The sequence below is a fragment of the Panthera uncia genome, chromosome C2 (genome assembly GCF_023721935.1).
Source record: "Panthera uncia isolate 11264 chromosome C2, Puncia_PCG_1.0, whole genome shotgun sequence".
NCBI lineage: Eukaryota > Metazoa > Chordata > Mammalia > Carnivora > Felidae > Panthera > Panthera uncia.
The window spans coordinates 74177401-74198316 of record NC_064810.1 but is presented as its reverse complement, the minus strand read 5'-3'; the positions used below and the strand labels follow the sequence as shown (position 1 = coordinate 74198316).

Here is a 20916-nt window from a genome sequence, read left to right as displayed (position 1 = left end):
ACTACCATCTTTGTCTCCACTCCAGCACTGGGCAAATATTAGACTATTCTAATGCATTCCTGAAGTAGCAACATACTATCCTCAAATTCAGCATCATACTGAATTTCAACTGACAGTCAATTTCATTCCTTCACCCATTTATTCAACCAATTACTCCAAATCTCTTTTTTGTCAGACAATATGCTAGGTACTGTGTGTTACACCAAACACACTGATTGATGTGACTACATAAGAATTCTAGTTAAGGATTCAGTGTGTTTAACTCTTTGGGAATAGACCTGCTCTCTATAGCATATGTCTGCGGTTAAACTTTTTCATATATGACTTGATCACACGTATTCAGGAATATAAGGCACTACCTATATAAACATGTCCTCTTGAAAGCAATCCTAATAAGCAGAGAAGGTACTAAGAAAATTTGGAATAATGAAGCAGGGTTATGAAAAAAAAGAAACATGTCCTCTTGAAAGCAATCCTAATAAGCAGAGAAGGTACTAAGAAAATTTGGAATAATGAAGCAGGGTTATGAAAAAAAAGAACTGAACTGGAAATGAGGAATTCTGGCTGATAACTATATGTTATATATGTGTGTTAAATAAATTTATTTAATTTGTAGGACTATCTAGAAGTCAAACTAAGTGACCTTTAGATCCCTTCTATAAATATCTGTTGACTTGGGGTACATTAGAATCCTCTTCCCTGAGTGATAGCAGAAATCAAGGAATGTTCGGTGTGTTGCCTCCACGGGTCCACCCAATCTGACATATTAGGAACATGCTGGAGGAACACATAGCTGGCTAACCTCACTGTAAAACAATATCCTGTGCCGCCATCAAATCCTACCAACGTTTCTAGGCTCAGCTCAAGATCACCTCCTCCAAGAAAGTTTGGCTATCATAACTGAGGGAAATATATAATTGGGGGAAATAAAAAGAACATGTGTGCCTCTGTCATGAGGCTAACTGACTGACAGGCAGGTGCTAATATGGCATACTTAATTCTATATATGCAGGCAGAAGACCCAGCTTTGAGCCACAATTGCCACGTGCTCCTGAGGAAGTCATTTTACATTTCAGGCTCAGTTTTCATATAAAGGGAAAAATAATTCCTATGCTAATTATAACTGCTGGGAAATTCAATGAATAAATATAGGTGATAGTATGAATTCAAACCCATAAGAATATAAAGCCTAATTAAGGTCTATTTTCAGTGATGAAAATCAAGAAAACAGCATAAGTGAGGTAAAGGAACATACTAAGAACCAACTTTATGTCTTCTGATTTCTGTTTTCGTAAAATATTAATTAAGCTTCTAAGTCATTAAACAATGGGCTACAAGTAGAGGATAGAACAGGATAGAAGGAAAGGGACAGGCTGTCTTATAATTGATATTTTATTTCTAATAAGCTTGATAAGGTCACTTTAAGAAGTCATGTTTGGGTTGGTAATGAGATACATGGCAGCTGAGTCACTAATGCCAGCAGATGATTGTTTTTTTCATGCTCCTCTTTCTGTAGCTGTAATTAAACACTTCTTTTGCTATGGTGAAGCCATCCCTTTGTTGGGGCCCTGGGAATTCAGGTTGGTAATTCCTGTTCAAGATAATGAGCATCAGGCATTTATACTGCCCCCAACTGCCTAGAAGCAGTGCTAGAACCAGCTCAGAGTCCGAGTTTTAATTATGTGATGATCTATGAAAGCACATGTCTTGCACTGTAGATGTTTCAAAGGAGACTTGACCATCTATTGAAAAAATGCCTTGAACCTAGAATGTCATAGAAAGCCAGGCCTGTACCCTGATTACCGTCTATCAAACCCTATCAATCTTTCTAGGCTCAGCTCAAGATCTCCTCCACGAAGGCTTGACTATCATAAGTGTGGGTCGTTTTTATAACTGAGGGGGGAAAAGAGCTGTTTTATCGTATTTTAAAGAAAGGGATTTAAAAGATGAGACCACTTTTTTGGTATACCTAAAATCCTGGAGGCACTCAATAAATATGCTTTTTATTTGTCAGATTATCCTTAGGGATCTAAGAGATTAATATATTCTATGCTGTCCTCAGGGAGCACCCAGTCTAGTGCATGAAACATATTTATATATAATACTAGTGTGATGTAGGTGTTAAATAAGGGATAGAAGCAGAGTGGCATGATGGCACCAAGGAGTAAGGGACTAATTCTGTCTCAAGGTTGGGTGAAAGAACCTCATCCATCACTTGAAGAGTAAGTGGCATTTTCAGAGTCAAAAAAAGAAAAAGAAAAAAAAAACAGAGAAAGAGCATTCCAGACAAATAAACAATGGATATTTTCCAATTTAAATGATTCTAAGATAATGTTCTTCTATTATTTTTCTTTTTTTTTTTTTAATGAAATGGTGGCTATATTACTAGATGGTGAGGTGGCAGGGATTTGGTTTGTTATCTTTTGTACTCTAAAATGGTGTGGCAAATGCTGCTAGCTTTTCTCCCAAATCCATTTCCTCTTTTTCCTGGGCACCCAGCTAGACCATATGTCCTAGCCTCCCTTGCAGTTAGGTTTGGCAGATGAATGAGTGTCATATGGAATGTAAGTGGAAGTGATGTGTGCCATTTTCAGGCCGAGGCTTTTAAAAGCAAACATTCTCTTAATGCTGGCTGGATTTAGATGACAAAGCCCTAGGGGATGTCAACAAAATAGAAGAATGTTGGGCTTCTGAATAACTGATGGAAAAAAGGCAATAGCCATCAGAAATGCCCACTTTGGACACTTAGGTGTACAAGAAATAAACTTCCATTGGTTATACATAGTAACTTCCTTCCAAAAAGTACAATAAGAAAAGGGGGACGGGACAGAGGAACTTCACAGTAGAGAAACCTGACAAACAAAACACTACCTCAGCAAGGTGATCAAGGTTACCATCAAAAGTCATAAATCATACTGATAACATGTACTCTTAATATGATGTGATGAGAATGGCACTTTACCTCTGTGGTCTTCTTCCCTTAAACTAATAACCCCAGTCTAATCATAAGAAAAACACCAGGCAAATACCAACTGAAGGACATTCTACAAAATAGCTGACTAGGAATCCTTAAGTTGTCAAGGTCATCAAAAATAAGAAAAGTCTAAGAAAATGTCATAGCCAAGAGGGGTCTAAGATAGGACAATTAGATGTAATGTTGTATTGTAGATGGGATCCTGGAACCGAAAAAGAACAATAGGTAAAAACTAAGGAAATCTTAATGAATTACAGACTTTAATCATGAGGTGTCAGCACTGATTTTTTTAAGTTTACTTATTTATTTTGAGAAAGAGAGAGCACGTGTGTGTGTGAGTGTGCAAGCAGGGGAGGGGGAGAGAGAGAGAGGGAGAGAGAGTGAGAGTCCCAAGTAGGCTTCATCAACCCTGTCAGCATAGAGCCCAATGCGGGGCTATGATCTGGGCCTAGATCAAGAATCAGATGCTTAACCAACTGAGCCACCCAGGCACCCCAACACTGATTTGTTGATTTTCATAAGTATACCAAACTAATAGAAGATGTTAATATGGGAAACTGAGGATAGTTTAAATGGGAACTCTTTGTACTAACTTAACTTTTCTGTAAATTTAAAACCATTCCACAATAAAAAGTTGAGTGATAATTACAGCTACAAAGCAGGTTAGAAATTTAATTCTTAGAGAGGTTGGGTGAGACAGTCGGTAAAGGATAGGAATTCATGCTCAACAATGCTTCCCTTCAGGATGACATGGCACCTTCAACAGAGGTTTGAATTCAAAGCCACTCAGAAGAGCTGTGACATGGAAGAGCTATCTTGACATTCCTGTTGCTTTAGCACATAGTGCTGTGGAACAGTTACCTAAGTATATACTGGAAACCCAGAGCGGGTGGACTATGGGGGCCAATCACACATCTCAGGATGACCACTGGACAGCAGAAAACAAAATGAATTTTAGAATTGGAAAGGACCTTGGAATCTCACACTTCCCTTCATCAAAATCCCTTCCTTCATCAATGTCAAAGACTAAAAAATAAATAAATAAATAAATAAATAAATAAACAAATAAATAAAATTGAAAAATAAAATAAACACAAAAGCAAACTTGAGGCTCAGAAGGAAAGTGTCTTGTCTGAGGTCATCCACCTAACACAGAGTTGAGTTAGGACAAGAACTACTCTCCTATACACTGAATGAACATCATTCTTTCCTTTGAAAAAGCAGCTAAGATACAATCCATATCTTGTGCAAGTGAGGGGTTAAGGGACAAAAGGTAAAGAAGAGAGGAGAAGGAGGAGGAAGAGCACTGAGTTGTATGTCAGTTTTTGGAGTACAGGGGTAAAAAAGAGAAGAGGCTACAGGAAAGTCTGCAAGAAGTATACATACACATATACACACACAACAAATACCTTTGATACCAAAATTAGATTGTATTTATCTAGGGCCAACCTATTCAACATTTGCACTCAAAATTAGAGAAAATGCCCCATGTAAACACCAAGCTAAAATAAAACTACAATAGCGACCCAAACTTTCTTATGGAAGCCATATCCAGAGACTTAACAGTACTTACTCCAATAACGATGGCTATATTTTGAACCCATCTACTTTGTACCAGGCACTCCCCTAATGATTTTACCCTATTTTTATTTAATACTCACAATAACTGAGTGTGTAAGGTCCTTTTTTCTCATTTTTCAGATAAGATTATGGAGATTCGGAGAAGCTCCCTCACTTGCCCAAAGTTACAGAACTAGTAAATTCGAAGGCAGCTCTAGCTTAAGAGTCTGTGGTCTTGGCTACTCTCCAGCACTGTTCAGTGGCTTTAACAAAGACACTGGCGGGGCGCCTGGGTGACTCAGTCAGTTAAATGTCTGACTTTGGTCTGACTTTGGCTCAGGTCATGATCTTGCAGTCGGTGAGTTCGAGCCCCGCGTCGGCTCTGTGCTGAGCCTGGAGCCTGCTTCAGATTCTGTGTCTCCCTCTCTCTCTGCCCCCCTCCCACCTGCTTGTTTCTCTCTCTCTCTCTCTCTCTCTCTCTCTCAAAAATAAACATTTAAGAAAGAAAGAAAGAAAGAAAGAAAGAAAGAAAGAAAAAAAGAAAGAAAGGCAGACAGACATGGAAAAACTGGAACACACCCAGATGAAAGGGAGCCAAATAAACAGGGCACAAAGGACTGCCATGTGAAAAATAGCTGAATGAACAGTCCATATGCAACCTGGAAAAGGGACGACTCCGGGGACATGAGAGCTGCCCTCACTTTCTTAACCGAAGAGAGAAGTAAGAAGAAGCCAATTTGTTCTGAGTGGCTCCACAGGGATAGAACTAGGGCCAACGGGTGAAAGTTACAGGGAGGCAGGTAAAAAAAGAATTTTCTATAAATTGTATTTAAAGAGAGAGGAGGCTGCCCAAAGAAAGAGTGAGTTTTCTATCATGGACAGAAGCAAATAGGGAGAAGCAGAAAAACTCCACATCAGAACAGCTGTGAAGGACACGGATGTCTACAAAAGCTAAGGCATTCTGCATGACAATGCAAGATCCTCTCCAGCAGCCTGTCCTGGAAAGCTTTGGGATCAGCCAGATGGCCCTCTAAATACAAGTTCACTCCTCTGTTTCTTAGTGTGTGCTTAGGACAGGGAATTGAAAAGATTGTTTACCAAGCATCCTGAAAATGAAGCTCTTTGTAAGTGTTCAACATGGATTGTGGGAGTAATTTGATGGGGTTTTCTAATCAGTCTCTGTGGGTTTAGAAAGGGGGCCTCAGTATTACGGTTTAATGTTGCCACTTAAAGGAACTAAGATTGAAGAGGCTGTTAAATGTGATTCTTGTCAAGTGCTTCTGGGGCCTCACACTGCTGCAGATTTCAAAATTGGACTGTTAGGGTTGGAGACTGTTCATAAACAGATACATTTTGGACCAATCATAGCTAAAGGGTACACACTAGGGCACACTGACATACCATAAATCAAAGCCCCAGACAAATCAGAAATGGGATAAAGTAAGACATTTGAAAGAAGCTAGACCTTATCTGGGTTTTTTAAAACACTGCAAAAATCACAACCACACTCAGAGAAATTCATTAAAAATACATATTGTTTAGTAAAAGAGACACAGGATTGAGGCCCTGCCTTCACTCAGCCGACTGCAGGGGACACAGGGAAAGGAGCACCTTGTAGAAGTGAGTGTATAAGGCTGGAGATGAGTCATCGGGGTCACCAGAATCTGTCCTGTGGGGTAATGGGAGTGACGTCCTGAGCCAAGTCCTCAGTCTCCCCATCAGTCACATGCAGGTGACAGATGCCATGGGCAGCTACCTACATGAGAGACATGAACTCCCTATGTAGCAATAATAATCACAGAGGACTCTGTATCTGTAACTGGATATCAATTTTCTCAATAAACAGATACTAGTGGCACATTTGATTCAAACAACAAGTATTCATTGCGCACTGGGCTTTGTAGAGGTTATTCTTCTAGGCACCAGGGATAACTAGTGATTTGTTAATAAACCAGCTTGCGAAAAACAAAAACAAAAGCAAAAACCACCCCAATGTGATTCCCATGGGGCTAATTTCCACCATGTAAATATTCCCACCATGGTGGATTTACCATGACCATATAACACCACTGAAGGCAGAGCTGCAGCTGAGAAGACATGAGCACAATGGGCTCCAGCACACCACTCTGTTTATAGGAGAATAAGATGAAGCTTATGTTCCAGTAGGAAAATAGAAAATAAACAGATAATTAATATAAGGTAGAGTTTGAGTATAGGTGCTATCTTGAAAAGGAAAGCAATGAAAAGTGATGGAGCATACGGGAGGTGTGTGTCCTATTGTGGACGCAGTAGTTAAAAGACGGCAGCCCAGAGCCCTGAATGAAGAGAAGTAGCAAGCCATCAGGGATATCTAGAAGAGCATTAAGGGGAGCCTTCTAGGCATAGGGCACAGCAGTGCCAAGTAATCCTAATTCTTGAAAAGATTAGGAACCATGAGATTAAAGGTTCTCCGAAGATCCTTCGTCTAGACCAGGAGTTGGCAAACTACAGCCCCGCCGCTGCCAATTTTGTAAATAAAGTTTTATTGGAATACAGCCATGCCCATTGATTCACATATTTGCCTATGGCTACTTTCCTCTACAACGACAGAGATAAGTAGTTGAAACAGAGGCTCCACAGCCTACAAAGCCTAAAATATTTACCAACTGGCCTTTTACAGACAAAATGTACCAAGCCTTGATCTAGACCCTTGCAGCTTCAGTTCCCTCTGCCCGAAATGCACAATCCCTGCCTTCCTCCTCTGCCCTGGACTCCTCCTCAGTTTTCTAGCCTCAGCCCTCTTCTGAGGGCCTTCGCTGGCACCCGGAGGCCCAATTAATCACTCCCTCTGCGGAGCTGCCTTGTGCACAGGTTAGGAGAGGGCTCCCCATACGGTTATAGCTGCTGGCCTACCCTGTGTTCTGTCTCTGCTTCTGAACTATGAGGTCCTCACAGTCAGGGACCTTGAATTATTCATCACTCTGTCACAGCACCTAACACAGTGCCAGGCACAGAGGAGGTGAGGAAATATGCTGAAAAAAAGAAGTCAATAAGTTATATCTGGGGTTTTTCATTGTCACCTGTAACTTTCAGAGGAGTTCCTCATTTGTAGGGAAGCTATTTACAGTCTTATCATGTAATGCCTCCGGCCTTCAGTCTGTGTCTCCCCTTTCTCAGTCTCAACCTTTCCACACTGAACACAGTCTGACAAGCACAGCGGCATCCTCCATAAACTGCATAGTCTCCAAAGCCCCGGGTTGCCTTGCACTTCTATGGAAACCAAGTGACCTTGAGACGGGCAGTCCTTAACCTTCATGCTGTCTCAAAGCTAAATGGAAAGAAAGGGCACGCTTGTCCAGAGTACCCTCTTCACTGAAGCAGTCAGTCTGAGCTAGGAAAGGCAGAAGAGTCAGGGCAGGGAAATTGAGCTAGGATTTAAATGCCAACAGGGATGGGATTTTTGTACCAAACCAATTTTATTCCTGATACTATCAGCCCCCTCCCTCCCAGACTCTTCTCTATAAGATGCTCATGAAGATTTAAAATAACTCAACACCATCTATTGGCTTCTGACATGCACTAGGTGCTGGGTACAAAAATGAGTGAGGTGCACTGCCTGCCTTGCAGGCACCCATAGCCTCATCAGGGATACACATACACAACTAATCATTATAGCAATGCACTTGAAAAGTGCTGTCATAGAGGAACAAGCCGAATGCCAAGGAATCACAGGCAAGGGATGCTAATTTTACCTGGGTGGGGGTGGGTTCTGAGACAAGAGGTACATAAGAAAGGCTTCCGAGATGAGGCAACATTTTAAACTTAGGCTTGAATAGGCAGGGGGATTTTGCTTTGAGCAGCATCAGCAGGACGATGGCCCAGCTGAGCATGCTTAAGAACTAGGAGAGCAGACAGGTACAGAGTATGGGAAAACAAAGGAGTGTGTGCAGTGGCTGCAGGTGACAGCAGAAGAAAAATATGGGTCCGGGACACGTGAGGTTCCTTAAGCAAAGTTAGTAACTTTTACTTTATCCTTTAAATCAATGATCTCTAAATTGTTTTTATTATGCATCCCTATCTGTAAAAGAATTCAGGTCCACAGCCTCCATATATCTATATTACTTATAAATTACATGAATGTACTTGTAATTACGTGTATGTTATATGTATAATAATAGTTGTAATAAATTAATGTATAAATAAAAGTTGAAATGCTTAAAGAGACCAACACTAAACAGAAACAGAAATTAAAATAGCTTCTTCCCATAGGCCAGAAGATTGTCTTGATCTACCCACTTCAGATATGAAAGGCATTGGGCATCAGTGTATGAGGTAATGGGAAAACATTAAAAGATTGTAAGTTTGGGGAGGCATATGAAGGCAGTATTTTAGAAAGCCAAAGTGGGGAACAAGAGAGGAGGATGAATTAGAATGGGTGCACTATGGTCAGGAAGCCACCTAGGGAGCGGACTCATAGGGCATTAGGCAGGCAGTGATGGTAAGGGTAGAGAGAAGGTGTCAGCCAAGGGCTGACTGTGGTTGGTGGTTTTTGATAGATGATAGCATGTGTAGACTTCCTGAAGTTCTAGAAAAATGCATGAACTCTCCATCCCCACACCCAAATCTATCATAGCCTTCTTTTTTATTTGAGAGAGAGAGAGAGAGAGAGAGAGAGAGAGAGCATGCAAGCAGGGAGTGGGGCAGAGAGAAAGAGAGAGAATTTTAAGCAGGCTCCAAACTCAGTATGGAGCCTGACATGGGGCTTGATCCCATGACCCTGGGATCATGACCTGAGTTGAAATCAAGAGTTGGATGCTCAACCGAGTCACCCATGCGCCTCCAAATCTATCATAGTTTCCTTTTCTCTTTTTTAAATTTTTTTGATGTTTATTTATTTTTGAAGGAGAGAGAGACAGAGCATGAGGGGGGAGGGACAGAGAGAGAGGGAGACACAGAAGCCAAAGCATGTTCCAGGCTCTGAGCTGTCAGCACAGAACCCAACACGGGGTTCGAACCCGTAAACCATGAGATCATGACCTGAGCCGAAGTCGGAGGCTTAACCGACTGAGCCACCCAGGCGCCCCTCTATCATAGTCTTCTAAGAAAGCCCTGTTTAAGTATAGAATATCATGGAAAGTGAGGGTAAAGAAGGCTTAATGTGAATATTCCCACAAAGCCAAATTATTTATCTACCATTGTAAGGATATCCATTCATGAAAGGAAGTTTGACTCTGGTTAACCTCAGAATAATAACTCTATGGTCTTTCTCAGACTGTCACCCAGGGAAATGAACACTGCATTCCAGACAACTCAACAATGAGCTCTGGAGAATGCAGACCACAAGAAATTTCAAACATGAAGACTTTCCTAGAATCTTAATATTTTAGAACCAGCATAGCCATGATCTAAGTCAAGGAGCATTGTATAGACAAAGAAGCAGAACAACAAAAAGGGAAAACCTCATGGCAACACATCTTCCAATCCCTGGAGTCAGGGCTCTTTAATGAGCTATGTGCTGTGCTGTTCTGTGCCCCTTAAAATGGAAATCATTTTTCATCCTCCCAGAAGTATCCTGGCCTTGTCCCACACTACTTATATGGTATCTGGAAAGCTATTTAATTTGTGCATACACATACTTTGCTTCTTGTGAAATTGTTTGAATGAGTAGGAATTGCTTTTTTTTTAGTTTATTTATTTGTTTATTTAGAGAGTGCAAAAAGCAGGGGAGGGGCAGAGAGAGAGAGAGAAAGAGAAAGAGAGAATCCCAAGTAGGCTCAGTGCTGTCAGTTCAGAGCCCGACATAGGGCTGGAACTCATGATCATGACCTCAGCTGTGCTGAAGAGTCAGATGCTTAAACCCACTTGAGCAATCCAGGTGTCCGAACTAGGAACTGTTTCTGAAGGTCATTCTAAGGAATTAAGAATACACATGATGGTGTGCTGTATGACCAGGAAGTAGCTCTGCCTGTGTGGTAGGCTTAACTTTCAGACAGAATTAAAGTTGATAGGAAGACCCATGGTTAGGAGTAGGAGCAATGAGCAAACTCTCCTGAGATTTATTCACAGATAACAGCTGTCAAGCATTTACCACATACCCGACTCTTGGTGTGGATTATCTCTCTGCATTCTCATAGAAATAATTTAAGGCAGGCATTATAATTGGGTATTTTTTTTTATAGGTCAGGAAACAGGCTTTACAGAGGTTAAGTCACTTGTTCTAAATCAGACAGGAATAAATGCCAGAACCAGGTGTTGAAGCCAGATCCCCATCCTCATTATACCTTCTCATTGCTAATCATCAGTTGTCACTTAAAGAAGTCTAATATGCTGATACTTCTCTCTTCTTCCTTAACTGTAATCAAGCCACGGAAACAGTAGAAATCTATGGAGCAAGGGACCAGGAATAAATAGCAAACACTCAACTGGAGGTGAAGCCATGACTTTTGGCCCCTTGGTATAAAAAACAAAAAGATGGGGAGGAAGGGGAGAGGATGTAAACACTTCTATGCATACGAAAGTCTTGTGTAATGAAAGCATCCCCACTTGGCACAGAGAAACATTCTCTGTTACAGTCTTAAAGCCTCTTTTTCAGAGGCACATCTTTTGGCACTAGAAATAAATGAACAGGACACATTATTTGGAAGAGCACAAGCATGGCAGCTTCCTGACATCAGAGAAGCTGCACAATGCTAGGCTTGTCCTAAAACTGTCCTGTATCTCAAAGGAGATCTTTTCATCCAGGTTGGCAGGCCTGGGGAATTCCTTCATACACCACAAATCTAAATTACCTGCAGGTAAAATGCTATTGTTGTAAAATGTGATCTTTGTCTGTCATCTTTTTCTACAACATCCACCAAGAAGCATTTGCAGACTCAACCAGAGTGAGTTGAAGAGGTAACGATACTTTCTGTGGAAGGGCAGTTTAGCACTCCAAGAGCACATTCATCAGCTTCAACTCAGTGGCAAGTTCAGGCTAGGCAGGCTGGTGTGGTGGGAAGCATGGGCCAAGGGGATCCAGACACCACAGGTCTGATCCCAGCTGTTTGCTCCTCTCCGTCCCCAAAGCCACCACCATGTCCAGGCCATTGGCAGATCCTGGCTGCAATCCTCCAAAAGCTTCCTCACTGACACTCTTCCCCATTTTCCCTTCCAAACCATACTACAGTGGAGGTTATATTTTACAATATAAATTGGATCTTGTCACTCTCCTACTTAAACCCTTTAATAGCTTCCCATTTCATTTACAATAAAACGCCAAACCCTCAGCATGGCCTGGAGAGCTTTGTACCATCTGGCTCCTGCCTACCATTCTATCATCATCTCAGTTTACTCTCTCCCTGGCTCACTAAGCTCTAGACACACACGCCTTCTTTTCCTCAGACCTAAGGATCTTTGCACATGCAACTTCCTCTATGTGGATTGAATTCTTCAAGTCGCAGCTTAAATATCACTTTGTAGAGGTCTTGCCTAGGACCCCAATCTATATCTGCCTTCATATTCATATCCATATCCATTTTATATTCATATTCTCTGTCACCACACACTGTTTTCCCCCTTCATAACACTTATGTTGATTTGTAATTAGAATGTATTTTCTTTATGTGTTTAATATCTACTTCCCCCTCTGGATAACTGGGGAAAACACATGGGCATCCATGAGGGTGAGACCATGTGGTTTTTATCCACTACAATATACCCATATATACCATAGTGCCCACTAACAACATAAGAATACAATACATATTTGTTCAATGAACTGGTTTCCTAGCTCTGGATTTAGGTTTCATCTATAAAATGACAGTGTTAGAAGCAGTTCAGTGGCTGCAAGTCAGGATTCCAGAAACCCAAGGGGCTCATAAGTAGAAAAAGATACTCACAAGCTATTTTCAATTAGTTCAATTGAAAAGGGGAGGAGTATTTTTGATAGATTATATATATCACCACTATCTACTAATAAAAATTGTTAAAATCCCATTTAAAAATATAATATTCACAAACATAATAATGCAATTAACTTATTAAAACCTGATATTATAATTCACAAAAGAGAAGTAGAAATACTTATCAAATGTGGATGGTACACTTGTGATGTAAATATGGATTGTACACTGTACCAGGAATTCACTTTGGGATGTTCTCAGGGACCAGTTGAAAGAAACAGAAACAGAAGTACCAGGAACTGCCACGATGACCAATAATGGGGGGCTATTAGGGACACACAGATGAAAAATTCCATGGACAAAAACATGAACCAGAGTTTTCATACAAGAGTGCTCAGACAATACTCTCAAAGGTGATCACTAATTCCAGACACCAGCGTGTACACACACACACACACACACACACACACACACAATGCCTGCTTCTCTCATAGCCAGCTCCAAGAAGCATATGTCAGGGTTCAATGTGCAGGGATTGATCTACCCATTAGCTAATGATTCTCCCAAACATTGCAGAGGAGGCTGGCTTGACTTTAATACCCGTAACCTATTTTTAAAAATCAACATTTTCCCATTTACATATGACACATCCTACTAACAAAAGACACGATTTGTCAACAAAATTTTAAATTGCCATATGTTTGGAAAAACAACTAAGCGTTAAGATATATATGACATTATATCTACGTGTTACAGAAACAAAAATAGAAAAAGTTTCATTTTTGTTGTTTCAAATCTTGCACTTTGTTCCAATAAAAATAGTTTAATTTTAGGATCTCTGTGTTTTTTGTTTCTAAGTGAAAAGATAAGAGAATAAATGTGGCAATAATTGCAAGTATGCATCCACACAAAACCCATTCTTCATGTGGATCATCTTTATTGTATAAATGGGAAACCAAAGTAGATAGAATATTCACAAGATTTTCTCTTTTAACACCAATATTGAGGCCTTAAAAACTTCTGTGTGCCATACATGAGCTTTGATCAGTATTTTCAATGTAAGCTTTGGTAAAGAATATCTTGATTATAATTTGCAGATTAGATAATTTTCTGTACTCATTAACTGTTTAATTTATTTGAATTCTCTTTTTTAGCACAAAATGTTTCAAATGGGAAAAATATAGAACAACAGCCCCCAATAGGTGTTTACCACGCCCCAGGGGCTATTAGATGATTTCTGTGCAGAGTATTTACTCATGTAATCTTTATCCCAGGTCTACGAGGTTTCATTTTGTTTTGGTTTGTTTTTTCATTTTGCAGTTCATGAGATTTAGGCACAAGGAAGCCAAGTAATTGTCCAGGTTCCCACATTTCATAAATAGAAGGGCTTTGAGAATTTGAGGCCAAGAAACCTGGACCAGAACCCACCATGAAGACTACCACTCCTTATTGCCTCTCAAACGTCCATGAACACACCACGCACATTTAACAAATACTAACATATTCCATAATTGCTGCAAAAATTTTTTACACAATTAAAACATTATAGTCATCTCCATAATTCCATTCTATTATTTTACTAGTCACATCCAACCATATTTCTGAATTTGGTATGTAGCCTTCTTTTTTTTATTTTCTATCCCTTTACTTCCTCTGAAAGTTTCAACAAAAATATACAGTGCTATCTTGTGTGTTGTACATTTTTACATAGAAAGTATCATGTCATGGGGCTCCTGGGTGACTCAGTCAGTTGAGCATCGAACTATTGATTTCAGCACAGGTCATGATCTCATGGTTCGTGATGTCGAGCCTCATGTTGGGCTCTGTGCTGACAGCGCGGAGCTCACTTAGGATTTTCTCTCTCCCTCTTTCTCTGACTCTCCCCTGCTTATGTGCTCTCTCTCTCTTAAAATAAATGAAAAAAAAATTTAAAAATGTATCAAGTCCTACATACCTACATCTAGCAATCTGATGATCTCATTCAACATTATACTAACATTATATATTTTGAGTTTTCATCTGATCTGAACAGATCCTGTAATAGATGACTATAATCATTTTGCATTCACTGTAATTTCTGACTTAGTTGTTTTTTATCTCTATCATCTCAGTTTGTGTTTTCTATTTACTTTGCATTTCTTTGCTTCTTTACTTATCCTTATGTTCTTTCAATTGGATCCATTCCGTTTTCTTTATTTTCCCTCCAGTTTCCCCCCTTATCTTGATTTGGAAATTACAGTTCTATTTCTATTATTTTAGTGCTTACTCTTAAATATTTAACTTAAATTTGTAATTTAGTGAAATCCAAGTATAACTGTTATTACTAAGCTGCTACCAAATAAAACTCACTTCTCTCACTGGCTAGCAGTTCTAGCTTCTTTTTAAGCCCATGAAAGTCTTGTCGTAGGATCTTTGTTGATCACTATGTGTCAGATAAACCAACATGTTTATTGTCTTTTTTGCTCACTATTGCATTTTCTAAAGATTTTTTTTCTATGTTTATTTATTTTTGAGAGAGAGAGAGAAAGAGAGCAGGGAGGGGCAGAGAGAGAAGGAGGGAGAGAATCCCAAACAGGCATTGTCATCGCAGAGCCTGACATGGGGCTTGAACCCACAAACCGTGAGGTCATGAGCTGAGTCGAAATCAAGAGTCAGATGCTTAACCAACTGAGGCACCCAGGCATCCCACTCACCATTGCATTTTCAATGCCTCCTTCCCTCTGTAAAATGTAAAAAATTTGGTTCAACACAATATGTGTTTCTTTCCTAATATTGCAATTATGATATAATGATTCTTAGATTTTTTAAATCTTTTTTTTCCCATACCACCCTGTTCCTGCTTCTTTTAATGATTAAACATTTAAAATATTTTTATTTTAAGGGTTCCTGGGTGGCTCAGTTGGTTAAACGTCCGACTTCAGCCCAGGTCATGATCTCAAGGTTTGTGGGTTCGAGCCCCGCATCAGGCTCTGTGCTGACAGCTCAGAGTCTGAAGACTGCTTCGGATTCTGTGTCTCCCTCTCTCTCTGCCCCTCCCCCACTCACACTCTGTCTCTCTCTCTCAAAAATAAATAAACATTAAATTTCTAAAAATACTCTTATTAATTTTAAAATGTGTTTTCAGATTCATCTAATATTTAGAATGTAGGGGTATGAATTCTTCAGCTTATTGTGTTTTACCCTTGTATGGTTTCTACTATTGGACAATGAGATTTTCCTCAGAGGGAGTTGTTTTATGTTGCCTTGGAATGTGCAACATTCCAAGACTTCAGGAAGAGTTTATATTGGTCTCTCATGACACTGTGGATTTCTCCAACGGCAGAGTTTTTTTGTTACCTTCTCAGATTGGTATTCCTGCTTAACAAGGAAATATTGTTAATATTTTACAATTTGATACTGAATCTCATCCAGAGTGGTCCAGGATTAGGTTTCTAATTTCTTACAGGCAACACTCTCCACCTATTACTTTCTTTAGATGGGCTCCTATCAGTTTTCCTTGCCAGGTGTAAATATTTCTAACTCACCATTTCTCAGAAGGAGCATATGTCCCTGTCTGCCTAATACAGGCCTGGGGCTTATATGCTGCCTACAAGAAGACTAAACCCAGTGCCCAAATATGGATGCCCATGGCTGGCTCTGACAATCCCCTTCGAAACACATGAAATCAGCTCTCTTCTCTAAAAATATAAATTCCCTCTACATTTCTGGCACCTGAGAAGTTCCCCTCTTTGGTTTGGTTTTGAGCTCAGCTATGCATTTTAATTTTTGCTGTTGTTTTATTCCCTCTAGCAAATCTGCCTACTTCTAAACGGGAGGCCGAGTCTTTTTGTAACAGCTCAGATTACAATAGTCAAAGTCTTATCATTTCAACATCAATGTTTTTTATGTCTCTTGTGTTTAAAAAATGGCACATTAGGAGGCAGAAATAAAACGATATAATATTTGAAACCATCATTGTGGTTAGAACTGAGTAATCAAATAGGACAAAAACAAGAAACACCTTAAAGGACTAAGCCAGAAGAGCACACCTGTCTGATCCCTTCTAAGTGTCAAGAAGCCGTTCATTCAGGAACTGAGAGCCTACCAGGGCCAGGCACTATGCAAAGAGACTGTTGTACCATGGGGAGTTCATTAGTTCTATCTTCCCAAGCAAATCCTAAAGGAAAAATATTTTTGAAATAATTCATTCTATTGCTTTAAGGAAAATACTACATATAAAAAGGTATCATTTTCCCTAGAAGACTGCAACCTCCCAGGTGGGGAAGCTATTCTTCTTCCCCCTCTTTATTTTACAAGTGAAGGGATAGAGCCCCAGTGCAGGAAAAATAAATTTTCTAGTATTACATATTCATCAAAATTCAACCAGAATTCTCTCTCCTATTAAAACAGCTTTTCTAAAAATGGAAAGATATGGACTACTTTTATAGTTAGAAACTAGGTAAATCCCAGATTATTGGTAAACATAATTTTAGTAGACTTAAATTCAAAATTTCCAGAAGCAATACAGCAGGGATCATTTTTTACATTTTAGCAAAACAGCCCTCTAAGAACTTTGTCTGGCTGGCCTAAGTTTACATTCTGATTTTTTTAAAAAATATAACATTTTTTTGTTCTTTCTTGTTTTATTTGTAGTGTTTCCTCTAACTCTACTGAACCAGAAATACTTCTTATCTAGCTCCAATAATTCATACATACCTTTCTCATATAACTATGTAATAAACTCATATGTGTATGGCTATTTATTAAGTATATAAATAAAAAAACACTGCAGCATATATGTTAGGAATTACCCAGGCATAATGTCAAAAATGTGCCTTGGTACGCTGATATCTGCAACAATAAAAGGAAGAAGTATGAGGACATGAAGGGCACTGAAAAAGCTTTAATTCTCTTGGAAATACTCAACAAATCAGTGAAACTTACAATCCGTTTTACTTCTCAGAATGCTACCTTCTGGGGCACCTGGGTGGCTCAGTCAGTTAAGCGTCCGACTTTGGCTCAGGTCGTGATCTCACGGTTCGTGAGTTCAAGCGCTGCATTGGGCTCTGTGCTGACAGCTCAGACCCTGGAGCCTGCTTCAGATTCTGTGTCTCCCACTCTCTGCCCCTCCTCCACTTGTACACTCTCTCTCCCTCTCTCTCTCAAAAAATAAAATAAAACATTAAAAAATTGTTTTAAAAAAGAATGTTACATTTCCCACACACAAATAATTATGAATTTTTCTTAAATTTCACATACCTAAGTATACTGGTTTATTTACCCTATTTAACAATATTAATTTCTAGTCACTACACCATGGCACCAATATGCTCTCAACAGAAGTTAGTAAAAAGAACACTGGACCAGGAGTCAGAAGGTTTAAGTTCTAGTCCTAGCTCTGCCGTTTGGGCAATTCACTTTATTCCTCAGTTTTCTTATATAATATTAAAGGAGTTGGCTTGTCAAGATCTTTTTTTAGATATTTTATTCTATGGTTTTCAAACAATAATGGTGGCAATTATAAGGCTTTTGACTGATGATGTTATTATATTTTAGTCACTGGGTGCCATGAAATACACAGATTTGAACAGACTCAAACACTACAGTAGTATATAACAGACACCTTTTTATAGCTCAGTGCTTGAGGGAAAAAATCACCAGAAATTAATAACAAGATTTAAAATAAAGGCTGTGCCAGAAATATGTAAGAACACTAAATCAGTTCCAACTTTAAGCAATAATAATTAATATCCACTAATAATTAAGTGGGTGATGTGTAGTTTCAGTTCCAGTTGCCCAAGCTTCCCTTTCTTGTCTCATTATTAAGAATTACAATTGCCTGTGCTGCAGATAAACCTTTAGGCAAAGCATATTTCATCTGTTTGCTTAATGGACTGGCATCTACTTGGAATTCAGAGTTCTGGAACTTCATATTGGTTACAAGATAATTTATAGTTGACTTTAACATCCTCTTTTACATGAAAACTCACGGGCTAATCCGAAGTCTAAAACTTCATTAACCTTCATTTACTTAAGGGAAAACATACCAAACTACATTCTAGAATCTACTAAAGGAAACAGAGATGGTGGCTTTTGGAGTAGAAATTCACAGACAAAATGAATGATATAAAGCTATGAGAACGTAATAATGATGTTACTTCCAAAATAGTGTTTTTTGTCCAGAAATTCTCCTTGTAATAGTAAGACAGTAAAAATAACTGGAAACCAGCCCATAGTTGCACAGTAAGGAGTCCAGTAGAACTTCTTAGACTCCTCAGAACAACATCGTTGAAAACAGCTACCTCATTTCACTAGAAATTCCCTCTCCCTCAGGGTGTAGTAGCAAAGGAAAGAATGCTGTGTTGTACACCTGGGCCAATGCTCTCAAAGACAGTATAATGCCAGCCACATACATAATTTAAAATTTTCTAGCAGTCACAATTAAGAGGCAAATAAATGGTTAAAAGTATCTTAGTAACATTTTATTTAACCTAACATATCCAAAATAAGTAATCAACATAAAAAGCACAAATGATATATTTTATATTATTTTCCTTCATGCTAAATCTTCAAACTCCACTGTGTATTTTACAATTACAGCCTATGTCAATTCAAACTGGCCACTTTCAAGTGCTCAAAAGCCATGTTAGCTAGTGACTACCATATTGAACAGACCAGCTCTACATGGTTCCACATATTGATAGACATATTTCCCCGAACAGCAACTAAGTGCCTGCTACATAAAGCAATAATTATCTCAGTGACCTATAATGTGAATTCTCAGAATAACAAGGTAGAGATAACCAAAGACCACATGTGTCCTGAAAAATACATATCAAAGGCAGATGCATGACAAAATTATAGCCTAAGCTTGTTGACTGCCTGCCTTTTTTCCTTCCATCCTTACACTGGCCCTTCCTTCCACCAACACTCTGACCTCGGTACTAAGCTAAGTAATACACATGTGAACAAGACAATTACGGTCCATGCCCTAATAAAGTTGGCCATGTAGAGGGAAAGAGAGAACTTAAATAATTCTATAATGAATTTATTACAAATATAAGAAGTGCTCTAAAAGATTTCTGGCTGCTGTGGAGGATGGACTTTATCTGGTCTCAATGGAGTTTCAGTTACTGAATGTTTGTGTCTTCTTAAAATTCATATGTTGAAATCATTCACCTCCAAGGTGACAGTATTAGGAGGTGAAAACTTTAGGAGGTGCTTAGGCCATGAGGATGGAGACTTTGTGAATGGGATTAGTGCCCTTATAAAAGAGGCCCCAAAGAACTCCCTCACCTTTCCAACCATGTGAGGATACAGCGAGAAGATGGCCATTGATGAGAAAGCAGGCTTTCACTGGACAGTGAATCAATGGGCACTGTGATCTTGGACTTCTCAGTCTCCAGAAGTGTGAGAAATAAATGTCTGTTGCTTGTAAGTAAACCAGTTCATCTGAATGGACTAAGACAGGAGTCAAAAATCAGGACATAATGTTGAAGATGAGTCCTAAAGAACCTGGCACAATTAGCTTGATAGAGCAGGTAGGTGAGAGAAAATTTAAGAAGTATAAAGTGATAACATTCCACACAAGGGCAGCAGTACAAAAGAAAAGCTTCAAGGACAGACAAGACTGTGATGAGTTTAAACAACTGAAAGTGTGGCTGGAATTTAGAGACTAAGCATATGGAATGTGACCCAAGAAGAGTCCAGATCATCCAGAATGTAATTGACCATGCTGGAAGAATCAGTGTAAAAGCAGGAGTCATCTGAGACACTCAAGACTGAAAAACCACAAGATATAGGGCCAGGTAGAAAGGACAATTTAGGGTACAGTTTTACTGCACTTGCCCATAAAAAATTAACCACTGAAACAGTGGTCTATCTCTACCCAGGCTGGCCACCCCTTCCCATCTATGTCAATGGTGTAGAACTTCAAATGTATAGTTGTTAAAAACACTGTACAAGTCTAGCTTTTGATTTTATGTACCTTTGTCCAGTAATAATATTCTTTCTTTCCTTACCAATTATTAGTGTGGTCTTCTCTATTGTCTGTAGCATAACAAAATACATTGCTATAAAAAACAAAACACAAAGTCGTTCAAAGCAAGCAAGCAAGCAAGCAAGCAATAGAATTATTTTTACTCCTTTGTAATTTCTAACCTAGAATAAGTAATCAACCGAAATAAATTACAATTATGTAATATTTATCATTCATTATTATATAATTTATATGGATTATTTCCCAACTATATTAATCTAATATATACAACTGCAAAATTTGGATTATGAAAATTTCCCTCTGGAAGGAATGGTTGTATTTTGAACTTTTAACTTTTGCAAAGAATAATGAAAAGAGATGTACAAGTGTTAAGCTTGAAGATGATATAACCTAACCCATATTTTACAAACTCAGTAGACACTGCAAGAGAAACAACAGACAGGCAGGGAGATAAGTAAGAAAACAACAACTGTAACAACAGTAGACCAATCAAGAGATGGACAGGTTTGCATCACAGTATTCTGTAGACGGAGAGTGGTTTAAGA

General features: G+C 39.0%; 1 protein-coding gene across 1 annotated transcript in view; it reads right to left on the bottom strand.

Annotated features, from left to right (window-relative positions):
• FGF12 (fibroblast growth factor 12) overlaps window positions 1–20916 on the bottom strand; it is a 263779-nt gene that overhangs the window by 216741 nt on the left and 26122 nt on the right. The gene's annotated exons all lie outside the window — the stretch shown is intronic.